The following is a 17,528-nucleotide window of genomic DNA, read 5'->3' as shown; positions in this document are numbered from 1 at the left end:
GATACAGCACTGAAAAACAACAACAGTACAATCTCTGCTTTTGTAGGTGTAGTAGTCTGATTCAGGAGACAGACCTGAAACAGACAATCACATACATAAACACAGATTCACACTAACAGGGATCAATAAGGAAAAATGGAGGATTTTAAGAGATGGTGTAACCAGGAGGCTAATTTAATTGAGGAGTCAGAGGAAATGTTTTGAATGATATTCCTGGTAGAGGATGGGTAGAACTTAATCAGCCTAAGAGATGGGATGGGAAGGGGGTAGACTAGAGGAATAAGGGGAATGGGAGTTTAGACTCTGAAGTGAAATAACTTGGTGTATTTGGGAGTATGGAGGAAGAGCAGTGTAGTTAGAACACAGAGGTGTGAAGGAAGCACAGTACACCGTGAAGCTCAGAGTGCCAGGGGTGCTGTGACACAGGGGGTGAGGCTGACTGTGGTAAAATATTTGGATAGTATCATTTTTTTTCTTTCTTAGAGACAAGGTCTCACTCTATCACCCAGGCTTCAGTGCAATGGAGTTATCATAACTCACTGCAACCTCAAACTCTTTGGCCCAATCAATCCTCCTGCCCTCTTCTCTCAGCCTCCTGAGTAGCTAGAATTACAGGGGTGCACCACCATACCTGGATAACTTTTTATTTATTTATTTTGTAGAGATGGAGTATCACTATGTTGCACAGGCTGATTTCAAACTCCTGGACTCAAGCAGTCCTCCCACCTTGGCCTCCCAAACCTGGAGTTACAGGCATGAACAACTGCGGCTGGCCTTGGATTACATTTTAAGGGCAAAAGAGGACACTGAAAGGTTTTGAGTGGGCAAGTGGCCTGGTTCAGTTTAAAATTTCAGAGAATCTCTCTGTGGCTTTACAGAGATTGAATTAAATGAGGTAAGAGGGCAAGTGTGGAAGCATGGAGGACAGTTAGAAGGTCCCTGGAGTAGTTCAGAAAATAAGATGATAATGTCTTAATTTAGGATGGCATTGATGAAGAGGTGAAAAAGGAGATTTGGGTACTTTGGAGGTGAACTTGATAAGAATTGGTGAAAAATTAAACATGAGGACTAGGAAGAAGGAGGAATCAGGATGTCTTTCAGATTCCTGGCTTAAGAAACTTGATGGACGGTGATTGTCTCAATGAAATAGGGAGAATAAAGGAGAAGATTAGGCGTTAGATGAAGCTTTCAGTTTGGAACAGGTTGCTTTTGAGACAGTTGTGTGACATCCAAGTGGAGATGTCAAGGAGACAAGCCTGGCAATTGCGTATGTCTTGCTTCTCTTGAAGATTCTGAGAACCAATGAACTTTTCTATCTCTTGTAGTTTTTACATTAGACTTTACATCTGATAAGTAGCTATGAGGTAATATGAGGCAATTTCTACGTATTATTTTATTTAGCCTTATATGCAGTGAAATGTCCTTCTTAATTTCAGTTGAGAAAATTGCGACCCAGAGGAGTGAAAACTTGAGACAATGTATAGACTTTGGAATGGGGTAAAATCTGCTAAAAACCACTGGAACGAAGATTCAAACCCAGGTCCTGTCCTCACCTGGATCCAAATCTTCTATGCCATATCTGTTATTTCCTCCTTCCCTCCCTTCTTTTCTTTTCTCTTTCTTTCTTTTCTTTCTCTCTCTCTCTCTTTCTTTCTTTCTCTTTCTTTCTTTCTTTCTTTCTCTTCCTTTCTTTCTTTCTCTTTTTCCTTTCTTTCTTTCTTTCTTTCTTTCTTTTTTCTTTCTTTCTTTCTTTCTTTTCTTTTTTTCTTTCCTTCCTTCCTTCCTTCCTTCTCTCTCTCTCTTTCTTTCTTTCTTTTTCTGTCTTTCTTTCTCTCTTGCTCACTCTTCCTTTTCTCTTTCTCTATTCTATCATTCTTTCATCTTTATCATCAATGTCATCTATCTCTGATCATCTGTATTTGTCTACGTAATCTTTTTAAAAAATCAGTTCATCCATCCATCCATCTGTCCATCCATCCATCCATCCATCCATCTTCCCAGAAATATATAAATCCTCAAGAACTGAAGGATATTTAAAAGACCTTCACTTTATAGATAAGGAAATTGAGGCCCAGTGGAGAGAAATCTCTTGCCCAAAGGCTCTTTCTTTCTTTCTTTCTTTCTTTTTTAGATGGAGTCTCGCTCTGTTGCCCAGGCTGTAGTGCAGTGGCGCGATCTCGGCTCATTGCAAGCTCCGCCTCCTGGGTTCACGCCATTCTCCTGCCTCAGCCTCCCAAGTAGCTGGGACTGCAGGCGCCCGCCACCACGCCAGGCTAATTCTTTTTTGTATTTTTTTTTTTTTTTTTAGTAGAGACGGGGTTTCACCGTGTTAGCCAGGATGGTCTCGATCTCCTGACCTTGTGATCTGCCCGCCTCAGCCTCCCAAAGTGCTGGGATTACAGGCGTGAGCCACCGAGCCGGGCCTTCTTTCTTTCCTTCTTTCCTTCCTTCCTTCTTTCTTTCTTTCTTTCTTTCTTTCTTTCTTTCTTTCTTTCTTTCTTTTCTTTTTTTCTCTCTCTCTCTTTCTTTCCCTCCCTCCCTCCCTCCCTTCCTCCCTTCCTCCCTTCCTTCCGTCCTTCGTCACCTCTTCAGAGAACAGCTCTATCTGAAGCCTAAAGAGAACACTGCCAGACCTCTGGAGGCAGAGTTTGCATCTATTTCCAGCATTTCTCCCCCCTGGTGTCTAAATGTGTGGGGCTCCCCTTTGAAGTTCTGCAGAGCAAAAGCATCAGCAGGCAGCCTCTCAATGACTGAAACTTCCAAGGAACCTGAAGTCAGTCTGCTAACACAATTTTTCTCCCCTGCTGCTGGGGCAAGACAGAGAATGGGTTTGTAACAGGGGACAAGATAATGATCAAAGGAAAACTTAGAGTGAGGGCTTCTTGTGACTGATTTGGAGGTGGAGGAGGAAGCTGCTGGCCTCCGGGCTGCAGATTAGGAATCCTGCCAGGAGTTAACTCTTCAGGAGCTGCCCTCCTGAACAGCCTCAGAACAGGAGAGATGAAGCACCAGCAGAGAGTTATCTGAAAAGTGTTCTCTTTTCACCAGAATTGTCCATTCCTGAATCATCTCTGCTTTGAATTTACCCCAAACCTGAATGATATGTAATGAAAAAGAAAAAACAAAAGGGAAAAATATTAATCCACTGTTCATTTTTATATTGCATTAATTTAACCTAGTAGTCAAATTCATGCTCATAACCTCAAAGATTATGTCTTGGCTCATTATTATAATGCACGTTTATCAAGGGCCTGTCTGTGTGCTAGGCACTAAAGAACCAACAATGAAATATATAGTTTCTCTTTGATGTGACTCTGGGCTCCATACTTAGTCCTTTTATCCTACCATTCTCCCCCTCATCAGGATATGAGCTAGTTTCCAAATGCATAACATTTCCTTGGGTCACAGACCTTCTTTGTACATGCTCTTGCCTTAGCTGAGCAGGCTCTGATGCATCCTGGCTTCCTTTGAACATCGTGACCATCAAGTCTTATCTCAGGGAATGACTATGCTGAATCTTCTTTATTGGTCTTTTCTTCCTTTACATTTCGATTGCAATCTGGTATAACTTGGCTTGATCAAAGTTGTTTTAAAATGGATTGTTTCAGCAAGTAGGTGGCAATCTCCTGAGTGCAGAGACCAAGTCCATTCATTTCCATCTCATTCTCAGACACATGGCACCTGGCACATAGTAGGTGCTCAAAAAATAATGGCTTAATGATACAATGAGTGAGTGAAGAACTCATACTCCTTTAGAGATCTCAGCTCTACTTTCTACTAACCTAATATGCAGGTGTAGATACTACTGTGGAGATATATATATATATATATAACTTTGAATGCTCAGGGGAAGATTAATCACCTCTTCCCCAGGATAGAGATAATAAGCAGATTTAATAGATAATATTTTTACACTGGGTCTTAAAGTGTGAATAGGTGGAAGAGAGAGGAAATGGCACCCAGAGGTGGTGAAGAGCAGAAGCAAAGGCAAGCAACTGGTCATGGTTAGTGTTAAAACACTCTAGGAGTTGTGGGAGGTAGGGGTGGATAGTACCACAAGGAGTGGGAGAGGTCAAGGTAGAGGAACAAAACACACGAAGAAACTAGTATTATTTTTAAACTTATTACACAAAATTTAGAAGTGTCCAAAAAACAAGAATTGTATAGTGAGTTTGCAGCTTCAACAATTATTAATTATTGCCCAACATTGTTTCATGTATAACCCCACTCATTCCCCACCTCCATGAATCTTTTGAAGCAAATTTCCACAGGTTATACTATTTAATCCATAAATATTTCAATATGCATCTTTAAAACATAAGGACTCTATTTTGCTTTTTAAAGCATAACCACAATGTAATCATTACAACTCAAGAGTTCTAAAACAATTACTTAATACCATAAAATATGCAATGTTCAATTTTTTATTGCATTTTTTTATTTTTTGCATTTTGTTTGAATCAAGTTTCAAATAAGTTCCATACATGTCAATTTGTTGATGTTTATCTCTCTAAATCTATAGATTTTCCATTCTTCTCTTTTATTCCCTTGAAATTTTTTTTTATTCATTTGTTTTTCATTTTGTGTCATCCTTCAATTGCTTTTTTCATTTGTTTATTTTCATGCATTGGTGTTGTTGAAGATACTGGGTTGCTTGTTCTGGAGTTTCCGACTCCAACAGTCTGGGTGTTGCAGACTGCATCCTCATAACATCATTTAGCATGTTCTTTTTTCTTGGAGCCAGGTTCTATTTTTCTGGCAAGAATACTCGATGGAAGCCATGATTCATCAATTCACAGAAGGTGCAAAATGGTGATATTCTAATTCCATGGTTTTGTGTGACATTTCAAAGCAGTTGAACCGAATAACTCCTGAGGCTCCTTCCACTTCTGAAAAGGCTGTCCCAGATGCAAAGATGGAATGTGGGAAGGAAAGAAGTAGGGGAGAGCACCTATTCTGCAGCTGGGGTCCTTGTACAGGCACCTGTCCGGGGAAGGCATGAGCACAGCAGATTAACAAATGCTGATGACACATTTTTCCTCCTTCAAATTTTCTTTAGGGTTTGTTTCTCCTGTTCAACTTTAAAGAGAAGAGTTAAAGTACCAGTGGGTGGAAAACAGGGAGAAAAGTGTAGAAGAGAATTAGTGAGAAGGGAGAAAGAAACATGATGCTATCTCTGTGTGTTTCTTTCTGGGTCTCAGTTTTTCTCATCTATAAAATAAAGCCCTGCTATAATTTGAATGTGTCTCCTCCAAAATTCAAGTGTTGAAACTTAATGGCCAGTATGATGATATTAAAAAGTGGGACTGTTAAGAGGGATTAGGTCATGACAGCCTTCTCCCCTTATGAAAACAGTAAGGCCATTATAAAAGAGGCTTCAAGAGCTTCCTACCATACGAAGACGCAGTATGTCTCCCCTCTGGAGGACACAGCAGCAAGGCGCCATCTTGGAAGCAGAAAGCAGCCCCTACAGGACTACCAAACCTGCTGGTGCCTTGATCTTGGGCTTCACAGCCTCCACACCAGTGAGAAAATAAATTTCTGTTCCTGATATATTACCCAGTCTCTGATATTTTTGTTATTCCAGTGCAAATAGACCAAGACAATACCCTTCTAGCTTTGACGGAGACCCATGACAGAGTCAGAGCATTTGTACAGGTGTGCTTATAAACATCTGAAGAAGGAAAGAAGGAAGGAAGGAAGGAAAGGAAGGAAGGAAGGAAGGAAGGAAGGAAGGAAGGAAGGGGCACAAAAAAACCTACTGAAAATACAAAGTTTTTATGTACAGGACTGTTCTACTAATCCACAAATCCACAAATAAAGTTCAGTAAATTGACTTCATAAAACATTTTCTTTAATTGCAGTCATATTAGCAGATATATTTGATGCTGTTATTAAATATTTTAAATGCTGTAATTTATGAGACTCTACTCTAATAATATTTGATGTCTATGTAGCTAAGACTACAAAGCAAACCCACTTTTGGACACAATAATGAGGTTTGGGGGGTAAATGGTTAATTATCTTACATTTGGATTATAAAACAACTTTGTTAGTGGTGTCAACAGCTTAATATTAACCCCATCTATAGTAGTATTCTAAAATATACATTGGACTTATTTTCCTTACTTAAAACCTTTCAAGGGCTCCTCATCACTCCAGTGATAAGCTCTAGATTTTAGCTTTCATTGCATTACTTTCTGCTCCTTCTCATATTTGAGTTCTATCACCATTCTTGGTTGCAACAAATAGAAACTAATGAGACCTGATTTAAGCAAAAATAATGTACTGAAGCAATAGTGTAGCAGCTCCTGAGTGTGTCTCTCCACATACCCTTGGCACTCGCCATTTCAATAGAAGTTGAGAGCATTCTGTTGGGAGCATTTATGACTCTCCCTGCAGAATTTTTCTTGACATTTTCATGGGCAGACTGAAAGTTACAGGGAGCTCATGCTTGAGGAAAGTCCTCAACCAATGATGGATGGAAATTATACAATAATTTTCCTCATTCCTCAGATGGGACAGCTCTGAAGATTGAATCAGAAGGATTGAGCTCTAGGTTCCTCCAGCAGTAATCTGTTTAATCATGTGCACTATATTGGATTTCTAGCTCTTTTTAAATTTATATTTATTTATTTATTTATTTTTATTTCTCACTTCTCCAGTCCTTTATGGTTTCTTTCCAGTATCATTTCCTGAATCCTTGTTTCAAGGTCTACTTCTGGGACATTCAGCCTTGGGAGACAGTGAGTAGCTCTCAGAATCTCCTAGAAGGTAGGGGAATTAGGCTTGGGAAAAAAATTGCAAAAAAGGGAAGTGATGAGACAAAACCACAGAATAAATTACCCCATAACTAGTCCAGTAAAGATACCCAGCTACTCTTGGATATACATGACTGGAAGTAGGAAGCCACTGGAAGATTTTACACCCGCTCTACATAGGCCGTACCTACCACCACACTAGAGACCACAGGACACCCTGTGGTTACCACTGAAACCATCTGAAGATAATCAGTGACCTGGAAAATTATTCTCACTGCTACTACTGCTCCCATCAGAACAAGGTATTCCAACATCTTATCTCTTGAGTTGTTTGCACTAAGTTCAAAATCTTTGGTAGATGCAACTGATTGAGTGAGCATAGATCACATTCCATAGCTCAGTTACAAGAATATGGAAAAATAAGGATGTATACATTTTTAGCATATATAGTGGGAGGTAGGGTTTGGTTTCTGATTAAGATTTAGAAAGAAGGCAAATTTCAAAACACAGAAGTGGGTTCAGACACAGAAGAACCTAAAAGGGAACCAACTTCCACCGAATAACGTGGAGTTCCTTTAATCCTACTTTGTCATGGCATGCTGACTCATCATGCATTTCTCCCTCTGCTTTGAATGTTCCTCTTGGTCTCAAAAACTCCTTTTAGAATTCAGGCTCAGATGCTACTTCTGCAAAGCCTTGCTTTGTTTCACAGGAAGGATTGAATCTTTTTATTCCATGTGCCCTGGGCTCACCCTCATCGTGGCATTTATTGAACAGTATTTTATAGAGTGTGTATCTTTCCTACTATCCATAGAGCTTCTTGCAGACAGGATAACTCCCTTGCGTAACCCTTAGTATTTGACACAATACAAATCACATCATGAGAGCTCAAGAATCTTTACCTAATAAAAAGTCAATGACCTGTTGCAAAAGAGATATTCTACCATTTAAAATTATGATGATCAATGTGCACCCAGTATCCAAGAAACATTTCGGTTTAGGGAAAGCCCGAAGTTACTTTCTTTGTCATACTAGCTCATTGTACCAGGACTTTGGTCATGTGAAAAGGTCCTGTGTTAACAGCTTACAGTATCTAACCTCATGGTTTTTAAAGATGTTGTATTAAAGATAATTCATTAATCTAATAATTAAACAAGCATGATTAGTTCCAGACCTGGTGCTGAATATCAGGAAAGAGGTTGAAGAAAGTACTCTTCTCAAAGGGGAGTTGCAGGTGGAAGGCAGGCACTTTTACACCCCCTTGGGTGTGTGGATGCATCCCTTACTACATAATATAAAAAACTGCTATGGGGGCACTGAGGAAGGAGCAATCAAGTTGTTCTGGGAGAATTTAGGAAGACTTCCTAGAGGAAAGGTTTTCAGATTTAAGTTCTGGAGAATTTTACATGGCAGGGACATTAATAGAGGAAGGGTTGGTGGAGGGGAGAGATGAATAGGACAAGGACAGGAGGTGTGAACATTCAGGAGCTACTGGGGCACTGTGTGCTGTGCAGTGTGCTGGAGTCTGGGCTGTGGTAAAGCTGCCTGGACAGAGCTGAGGCTAGTGGGGAGGAGGAGTGAGGTTGTATGCAAGCCTTGAATGCCATCCTGAGGAGCTTAGACCTCATCCTTTGTAGAAAAGAGGAAGTCACTGGATGATTTGAGGCAGGGAAGTGTAGGGGAGGAAAAATAATTTTCTGTTTTTTATGTGTGTGTGTGTTTTTTTTTTAACTGAGATTCTCCATGACAAAACACAGATTAACAAGAGAAAAACAAATTTATCAACATGTATAGCTCAGGAATACAGTTGGTCCTCCATATCCATGGTTTCTGCATCAACCACCCATGGATCAAAAATATTAAAAAAACAAAAACAGTGAAAAACAACACACAATAAAACATAACACAAATGGAAAAACTACAATAATTTACATAGCATTAAAATTGTATTAGGTATTGTAAGTAATCTAGAGATGATTTAAAGAGTGTGGGAGAATGTGTGTAAGTTATATGCAAAGACAACACCATTTTACAATGCGAGACCTGAGGATTCATGAATTTTGGTACCCACTGTGGGAGGCAGGTGGGGGTGTAGATTGGAACAAATTAGGAGTAAATCTTTAGAGTAGATCTCAAAGAAAGGGCTTAAACTTCAGACTTAAATACCATCATTTTCAGAAACTAAGAAATAAGCATGTGGAAAAAAGTTTGATTAAGAGGAGGTGGCCAGGAAAAGCACTGAAAAGCAAAGGTAGAGTTTTGTTATGAAGATTTAAGAGCTGCCTTCTCTGTTGTTTAAGAGTTGTCCTTCTTTTCCTAGTGCAAAAAGGGAGATGCTCTTACAAATGGAGAATTCCATTATAGATGTAAATTTCTCTTTAAAAAGAGTAATCTTTCAGAGCTACTCCTGTGTCTATAGTTTTTCAAAATAACCAGTTCAAAATAATTATTACACCAAAGACGCATATTTTGGGGTATCATATTTTGATCTCCTACAGTCATATTTTGGGGCCATGTTTCTTTAGCCTCATTAGGATAGGCTTCTGAAATAATAATTGAAATAATCACTTCATCTCTCTGAGAAATTAAGGCTCTGAGAGATTGGAGTTCCATCTTTCACAAGTCACATGGCCTTCCTTAAGCAAGGTGAGAAACCCATCTGTGTCCTTCTTTTTTCATCGGTGAAATGAGATTAATAGGATTTTTAAGAATTAAATAAATCAGCCAGTTTAACATAATGCATGGCAATGCTTAATATTTATCAGCAGCTCCTATTACTGTTATCATTATTGGTTTATTTTGGAGCAGTGTCTCTGGCAGCAACAAGAGCCATGGATTGGAGGGGAGGTAGAGATAAGAGGTGGAACCTAGTGAGGACATAGTGAGACCTGGAGAGTCCCGAGAGAGATGAATGGGCTTTTGCTCAAGCCAGAGCACTGAGAATTAAGAATAAAGAGCTGGAAGTGAGTGTCAGGGCAGGTGAAGGAGCCAAGGGTGACTAAGAAGTCTCTGGGTTCTTAGACTAGCACATTGCATGCTTCATGTTTTACCCTTGATCTACCTCTCAGTCCTATCTAGTGTAATGCCCTATTGTTTCCCATATGCTCTAGAACTGCTGCTGTAATATATACCCAAGAGAAGCCATGTTGTTCTAGACCTTTGCTCGAGAATCTCCTGTGTTTTGGACCCCCTTACAGCCTCTTTTCCCTGCCTGTCTGGGAAAAAGAAACCTTTCCTTCTTCCTATTTCCTGAGCCTGCATTAGGTTCTCCCAGAGCATCTTGTCCTTACTCTGTTAAATACTTGTTGCACCTTTGGATTGCTTGTTTATTTGCCTGTCTTGCTTTAGAAATTGTAAGCTCCCCAAGGCAAGAGACCATGTCTTATTTAAATTGTATTGCTGGCAACTGGCATGACGCTACATAATAGGTGCTCAGTAAATGTTTGTTGACCTGAACTTAACTAGCTTAGGCCAGCAGCTATTTGATAAAGTCCCAAACCAGTGGTTCTTAACTGTAGTGAGCTCTGGATGGGCTTCTCCAGAGATGACAGGATCAGACACAGGCTGGCAGCTGAGGGCTGTAGGCTAGGTGTATGAATTTTGACAAAAGTTCCTGGGTGGCTCTGAGGCACATGCTGGGTTCACTTGAACCTGCTCTTTAACCCTCTGTATTGTCTGTGAAAGGCCCTCTTATCCTGCCTCTTTCTCAATGAGGCTATGTGCATGAGTAACAGAATAACCAGTGAAAATGCTGTATTATTTATGCAAGATAAGACTGTGAGTGGAGTTCCTAGCAGTGGAGTTATGAAGCAATGCATTCTTGGGTAATGACTAGCCTGTTGGGGGCCCACTTTCAGAACACTTTTCTCTTCCACATCGTATACCTTCTGACTTTTGTTTTTCTTATCTATGAAACTGCCTTTGCAAAATCATGACAGTAAGAGAAATCTGACATAGCTCACTCCATGTTGCTTCCACCCTGTAAGCACTCCTTGTTCATTCCTGGGCATAGACAAAGTTAGGAGGAATTTATAGTTTAACTTTAAAGTAAGGATGATAACACTTCTTCCTCAAACTGCACTCTCCTCATTCAGGGACCAAAACAACCTTGGTAAAACTAATGAAAGGCCACAAGATTAGGATTATGAGAGCGGCCTGAATTCTGCCAAGATGTAGGCATAGTTAAATAATAACCAGCCATTGTTCTGGAGGTCACAAGATTGGTAAATTCCTCAATTACTTCTATAGATAACATCACTATTGTAGAAACTACGATTGATCTTTCGACATGTTTTTTCAGGCTTTTACATTTCTGGTGATCACCTGACTTCATCAGGACTAATGACTCAACCAATCCTGTGACCCACTCCTAGAGGCTGACCCAGCACATAAGGACTGCCTTCCACACCCCTATGATTTCATCCTCCCTCCCTCCCTCCCTCCCTCCCTCCCTCCCTCCCTCCCTCCCTCCCTCCCTCCCTTCCTTCCTTCCTTCCTTCCTTCCTTCCTTCCTTCCTTCCTTCCTTCCTTCCTTCCTTCCTTCCTTTCTCCATTCTTTCCCTCTCACTCCATCTCTGTTTCTTCCTTTCTTTCTTTTAAGCCAGGTCTCACTCTATTGCCCAGGCTGGAGTGCAGCAGGAGCATCTTGGCTCACTGCAACCTCTGCCTCCCAGGCTCAAATTATCCTCCTACCTCAGCCTCCCAGTTAGCTGAGACTACAGGCACGCACCACTATGCTTGGCTAATTTTTAAATTTTCTTGTAGAGATGTGGTCTTACTATATTATCCAGGCTGGTCCCCAGTTCCTGGACTCAAGTGATCCTTCCACCTTGGCCTCCCAAAGTGTTAGGATTACAGGTGTGAACCACTGCTCCTGGCCTAAATGCTTTCTTTACTGCAATACCACTATCTTGGTGAATCAATTTTATCTGTGCAGTGGGCAAGAAGAATCTGTCAGGTAATTATAACAAGGCTTCTCATTTTCCCCAAAGAAGATCATATTTCAGGTTTCAGGATACGACTTTGACATCATGTTCCCCTGGGGTGAAACCTGGTGTTGTGGAAGCCACTTGGAGACATCCCCTTGGAAACTTGCCAAGAACATCCCAGCATTCAAAGGAGCTGCTCACAGTGTCAGGCAGGGGCAGGGCTTGTGGGGAACAAAGGGGATGGGAGGAAGGCACAATACACCACCTCACTTTTGGAGTTGGGATTCAGCCTTTCCATCACTGGCTGTGTGATTTCAGGGCAAGTCCCTTTTCTCCATCATGTTCATTTCCTTCTCTGTATCATGAAACTAAAATTTCCTCTCCAGGTTGCTAGATACAGTAATATAATTAGGATATGATTCTAAAGCAAATAGCACTCAAGGAATGTCCCTCCCCAAGCCTTTGTCAGGTTGGGTACTCCAGAAAGCCAGGACAGAATTAAATGGGTAAGAGATTTGTTGGGGGAAATGCCCATGTAGGATAAGGGGAAATGGAGACAGAGCAGGTGGAGAGGCTCAGAATGTGATGTGGGGGTGACAACTATGAGGGCAGAGAGGGAAAGAGGAAGAGGGGTGAAGAGCCTCAGACACACACCAGCACTGATAGAACAGTCAGTTGGGGAAGCCAGGAGCAAAGACGGGCTGCTAGAGTCTTGCATTGGGTGAAACTGGCCTGGCTCTAGTGTCCTCACAGTGCTTAGTCATTAGATGGGAGCTGCCTGAGTCTCCTGAGCACCATGGTAGATCCTGAAGGCTCAGCAGCTGGAGGCTGCCTGTGGACTTCCTTCGTTCCTCTAAGCAGGTTCTCTGTTGAGGGGACATCTGAGCAGGTTACTGTCCTAGCATCACAGCTTCCACACACCCCTCTTTCTTCTTTCATATTTTCTCTTGTCTATACCTTGAGGATAAAGACTTCTATTACTTTATCAGTCTGCTTAGGCTGCCATGACAAAACAACACAGACTGGGTGGCAAAATTTATTTTCTCATAGTTCTGGGGGCTGGAAGTTCAAGATCATGGTGTCAGTAGGATTCATTTCTCCTAAGGCCTCTCTTCCTGGCTCGTAGATGGCCGCCTCCTTGCAGTCTCCCCATACATCTTTCTTGTGCGCATGCAGCTCTTCCTCTTCTTATAAGGACATTAGTTTTAGTGAATTAAGGCTCTACCTTTATGCCCTCATTTACCCTTAATTACTTCCTTAAAGTCCCTATCTCCAAATACAGTGACACTGGGAGTTAAAGTTTCAACATACAGATTTGGGGGAGACATACTTTAGTCTGTAACTTATTCATATACCTCATTCAGTAAATGTTTCTTCCTTTCCTTCCTCCCTTGCTTCTTCAATCTTCACATTAAAAGCCATGTTCCACCCAGTGTGTTTGGCATGCAGAGACAAAAGATACTATTCCTACTCTTAGTGAGATGACAATCTGTTGGGAAGGAAGTACTTGGGATTTGCACTCTATGATGATAGTTGCAATAAGAGTGAGCCCGGATACTGGATGAACACAAAAGCAAAATCTCTAATCCTACCTAGGCTTGCTGAAGTGTCCAAAAAACACTTTCTGGAGGAGGTAGTATCCAAGTAAACTTTAAAGAATGGGCATAATTTAGCAAGTGAAGAACATGGAAAGAGCATGTGCAAATACAAGGAACTTTGAGAGATTATAGTCCACTATAGGAACTACTGTTACTCCAGTGTGCAGGGGGCACAGGAAAAGCCCTAAGGGCTATGCTGAGAACCAGGAATGCAGGGCGGTGCAGCTTCTGGTGCCAGTGTTGCTGGTGTTGGTGCTGCTGGTGCAGGTGCTGGTGCTGTTGGTGCTGGTGCTGCTAGAGATGCAGGTGCTGGTGGCGCTGATGCTGCTGGTGCTGTTGGTGCTGGTGCTGGCACTGCCTGTGATTCTTGTTTTGCTAATGCTGATGCTGTTGCCACGGCTGATGGTGCTGCTACTGCTGCTGGTGCTATTAGTGTTAGTGTTGGTGCTGCCGGTGCAGATTATGGTGCTGGTGCTGGTGCTGCTGGTGGTACTGGTGCTGGTGTTTGCGCTGGTGCTGCTTGTGGTGCTGATGCTGGTGCTGCTGCTGCTGGTGTAGGTTCTGCTGCTGATGCTGCTGGTACTGTTGCTGCTGGCAGTGCTGGTGCCAGTGGTGCTGGTGCAGGTGCTGCTGGTCCTGTTTGTGGTACTGGTCCTGGTGCTGCTGGTGCAGGTGCTGGTGCTGCTGCTACTAGTGCTGTTTGTGATACAGGTGCTGGTGGTGCTGATGCTGCTGGTAGTGCAGGTACTGGTGCTAATGCTCCTGATGCAGTTACTGGTGCTGCTGGTGCTGGTGTTGCTTGTGCTACTGGTGCTGGTGAAGGTGCTGGTTCTGGTGCAGGTGCTGGTGCTGCTAGTGCAGTTGCTGGTGCTGGTGCTGGTGCAGGCACTGGTGCTGCTTGTGCAAGTGCTAATGCTGCTGGTGCTGGCGCTGGTGCTACCTGTGCTAGTGCTGGTGGTGCTGGTGCAGTCACTGGTACTGCTGGTGCTGCTGCATATGCTGACACTGATGGAGTGTACATGATAAGTCTGATGCTCTGCTCAGAGTTTCGATTTACCCCTAATTCTCATTATAGCATCCCTTCCCTCTCTTGCTTTCCTTCCTCTCCTTTGATACATTAACAAACTAATTCCCTAATATTTCAGGGTACCTGGACTTAATCTAAGGCTCACAATACCTTTTCTCATGTTTCCACAGAACCACAGATGCAAATGACACACACAGAGAAAGGCATCTTTCCCTTCCTCTCTGAAAGCAAAACCTGAAGCTCAGAGAGATGCATCTAGCTCTTATGCTATAAACAGTGGCATATCACCATCCCCCTGTTATTAGTGTAACTGCTGTGCATGCCAAGTAGATGCCTTTATCTCAGGAGCTGCATGTGAAATGGCCCAGAAGCATCATATTAAGACTCAAAAGATGTAATTTAAATTTCCTGTGGCTGTAGAGATGCCACCAACATGGTGATTACATGTGTCCAGCAAGTGCAATGCAGGAGAGTTCCCTGTAATTGTGGATTCCAGGCCATGGACTTCAGATGGAGGTGAAGACCTGATGAAAGGGGCATGCACTGCTGGGCTGTGCTTGGGTATAGTAGGTACTCAGAACATATGTGGGAGTTATTAATTACAGAGACAGAAGGGGCTAAGGGAGCAGTGAATGGAGGGATTGTTGCTGTTAATGAGAAAGATTAGGCTCAGAGAGCCATTATTGGCATAAAGTCATGACCACCCATCCAGGCAGAGTCGGAACTAAAACTCAGAACATCTAAATGCAAATTCAAACCCACTAATTTGTTCATGAAATATGAACTGCTGGTGCTGCTGCATATGCTGACACTGATGGAGTGTCAGCCTACTAATGTACAGGTTCTATGCAAAGTAATCCACATACTTGGGGAATAAGAAAAAGAGATTTTTCTCTAAGAGTTTACTGTCTGGCTACATCTTAGAGGCATCCTGGTGTTTCAACAAACAAACACCAAGGCCTGGCCCTAGTTCCAGAGTTTCTTATTTAATAGGCCTTTGAAGGGGCCTAGGTATTGATGTTTTCCAAAGCTTCCCAGGATGTAGAACTTTCAGTTGAATGCCGCACCATCCAACAGGTGGCTGTTGCAGTGTGGCTAGTTCATAGTGCCATGTGCTATTGAGAAGTAAAACCAGCTGGACTTCTGGGTCAGGTGGGCACTTGAAGAACTTTTTTGTCTTACAAGAGGCTTGTAAAATGCACCAATCAGTGCTCTGTAAAGACACACCAATCAGCGCTCTGTGGCTAGCTAGAGGTTTGTAAAATGGACCAATCAGCACTCCGTAAAACAGACCAATCAGCACTTTGTAACAGTACTTGAAAGTAAGCCTCTTCCCCCAGGGACCAGCACCCAGCTAGCAGTCTAGCTAGTAAGCACCAGAATGGCCTTAGAACTGGGAAAGGGAAAGAGAATAAATGTGTATACAGACAGCAAGTATGCTTATCTAATCCTACATGTCCATGCTGCAATATGGAAAGAAAGGGAGTTCCTAACCTCTGGGGGAAACCCCATTAAATACCATAAGGAAATCATGGAGTTATTGCACTCAGTGCAACAACCCAAGGATGCGGCAGTCTTACACTGCCAAAGCCATCGAAACGGTGAAGGAGAAAAAGCAGAAGGAAACCATCGGGCAGACACTGAGGCCAAAATTGCTGCCAGGTGGAAACTCCCATTAGAAATACCTATGGAAGAACCTTTGGTATGTAATAACCCTCTCCAAGAGATTAAGCCCCAGTATTCCCCGACTGAAACAGAATGGGGACTTTCACGGGGGCATAGTTTTCTCCCCTCGGGGAGGTTAACGACAGAAGAGGGAAAGGTACTCATACCTGAAGCTAGACAGTGGAAAATACTTAAGACCCTCTACCAAACTTTTCATATGTGTTTTGAGAACACTCATCAAATGGCTAAATCCCTGTTTAGGGCCAAATCTCCTCTGGACCATCTGACAAGTAGTCAAAGCCTGTGAGGTGTGCCAAAAGAATAATCCCCTGGCCCATCATAAGGCCCCACTGGGGAAACAGAGAATAGGTCACTATCCCGGAGACGACTGGCAGTTAGACTCCACCCATATGCCTAAGTCAAAGGGATTTCAATACTTGTTGGCCTGTGTTGATATCTTTACAAATTGGATAGAAACCTTTCCCTGCAAGACAGAGAAGTCTTGGTAAGTGATTAAAGTCCAAATTCGTGAAATAATTCCTAGATTTGGACTTTCCCAAAGTTAACAAAGCAACAACGGTCCAGCTTTTAAAGCCACAATAACTCAGGGAATTTCCAGGGCACTAGGGATGCAATATCACCTTCACTGCACCTGGAGGCCATAATCCTCAGGGAAGGTCGAGAAGGCAAATGAAACACTCAAGAGGCACTTAAGGAAACTAACAGTGAAACTCATCTCCCATGGCCTACTCTCTTGCCCATGGCCTTATTGAGAATCTGAAATTCTCCTAACAAAATGGGGCTCAGTTCATATGAAATGCTGTATGGACGACCTTTGCTCACAAGTGACCTTCTACTTGATCAGGAAACAGCCAACTTGGTCAGGGATATAACTTAGTATGGGAAAATGAAAACAAGAAAGTCACACACCTTTTTAACATACACAACCAGTTTTGTCTACCCAGCCAAGGCATATTCTTCTTATGTGGAACTTCAACCTCTGCCTCACCACCAACTAGACAGACACCTGCACCTTAGTCTTCCTAAGTCTTCCTAAGGTAGGATCCTTTAATTTAACTTGAACTGGACAAGCATTTTTTGCTCGTGCGTATTGTCCTTCCTCTGCCCACATGTCAGGATTAACTCCCTCCTCAAGTAGAGGGCAGCAAACAGGTAATCCTTCTCCTATATTCAAGTATATAATGGCCCCTGCTTTAGCTAATATGTTCCTCCCTAGTAAAGGAGTAGGTAGGGCTCTCAGGCATAATGAGAAAGGCACGTGAGAAAAATAGTGTTCCCCAGTCACAACTTAGCGGGTGGGAGAAATACCTAGTTACTGGCTGTCCTACCCCTTTGATGGTGACAGACCTGGAGGACAGTTGTCCAGGACATAAGAGTAAAACTGAGAAGGCCACGCCAGTGTCCAGGAGAAAGTTGGTTTCCTGGCCCTCGATGGTTAAGCTTACCCAGGGCTCTGTGAGGGTGATGGCATGGTCTGGCACCTGCCCCGGACACTCTTAGTCCTGTTGTGGACCATCTGGTTAGTGGC

The sequence above is a fragment of the Macaca thibetana genome, chromosome 8 (assembly GCF_024542745.1).
Source record: "Macaca thibetana thibetana isolate TM-01 chromosome 8, ASM2454274v1, whole genome shotgun sequence".
NCBI classification, from domain to species: domain Eukaryota; kingdom Metazoa; phylum Chordata; class Mammalia; order Primates; family Cercopithecidae; genus Macaca; species Macaca thibetana.
Note: the sequence above shows the minus strand (reverse complement) of the source record.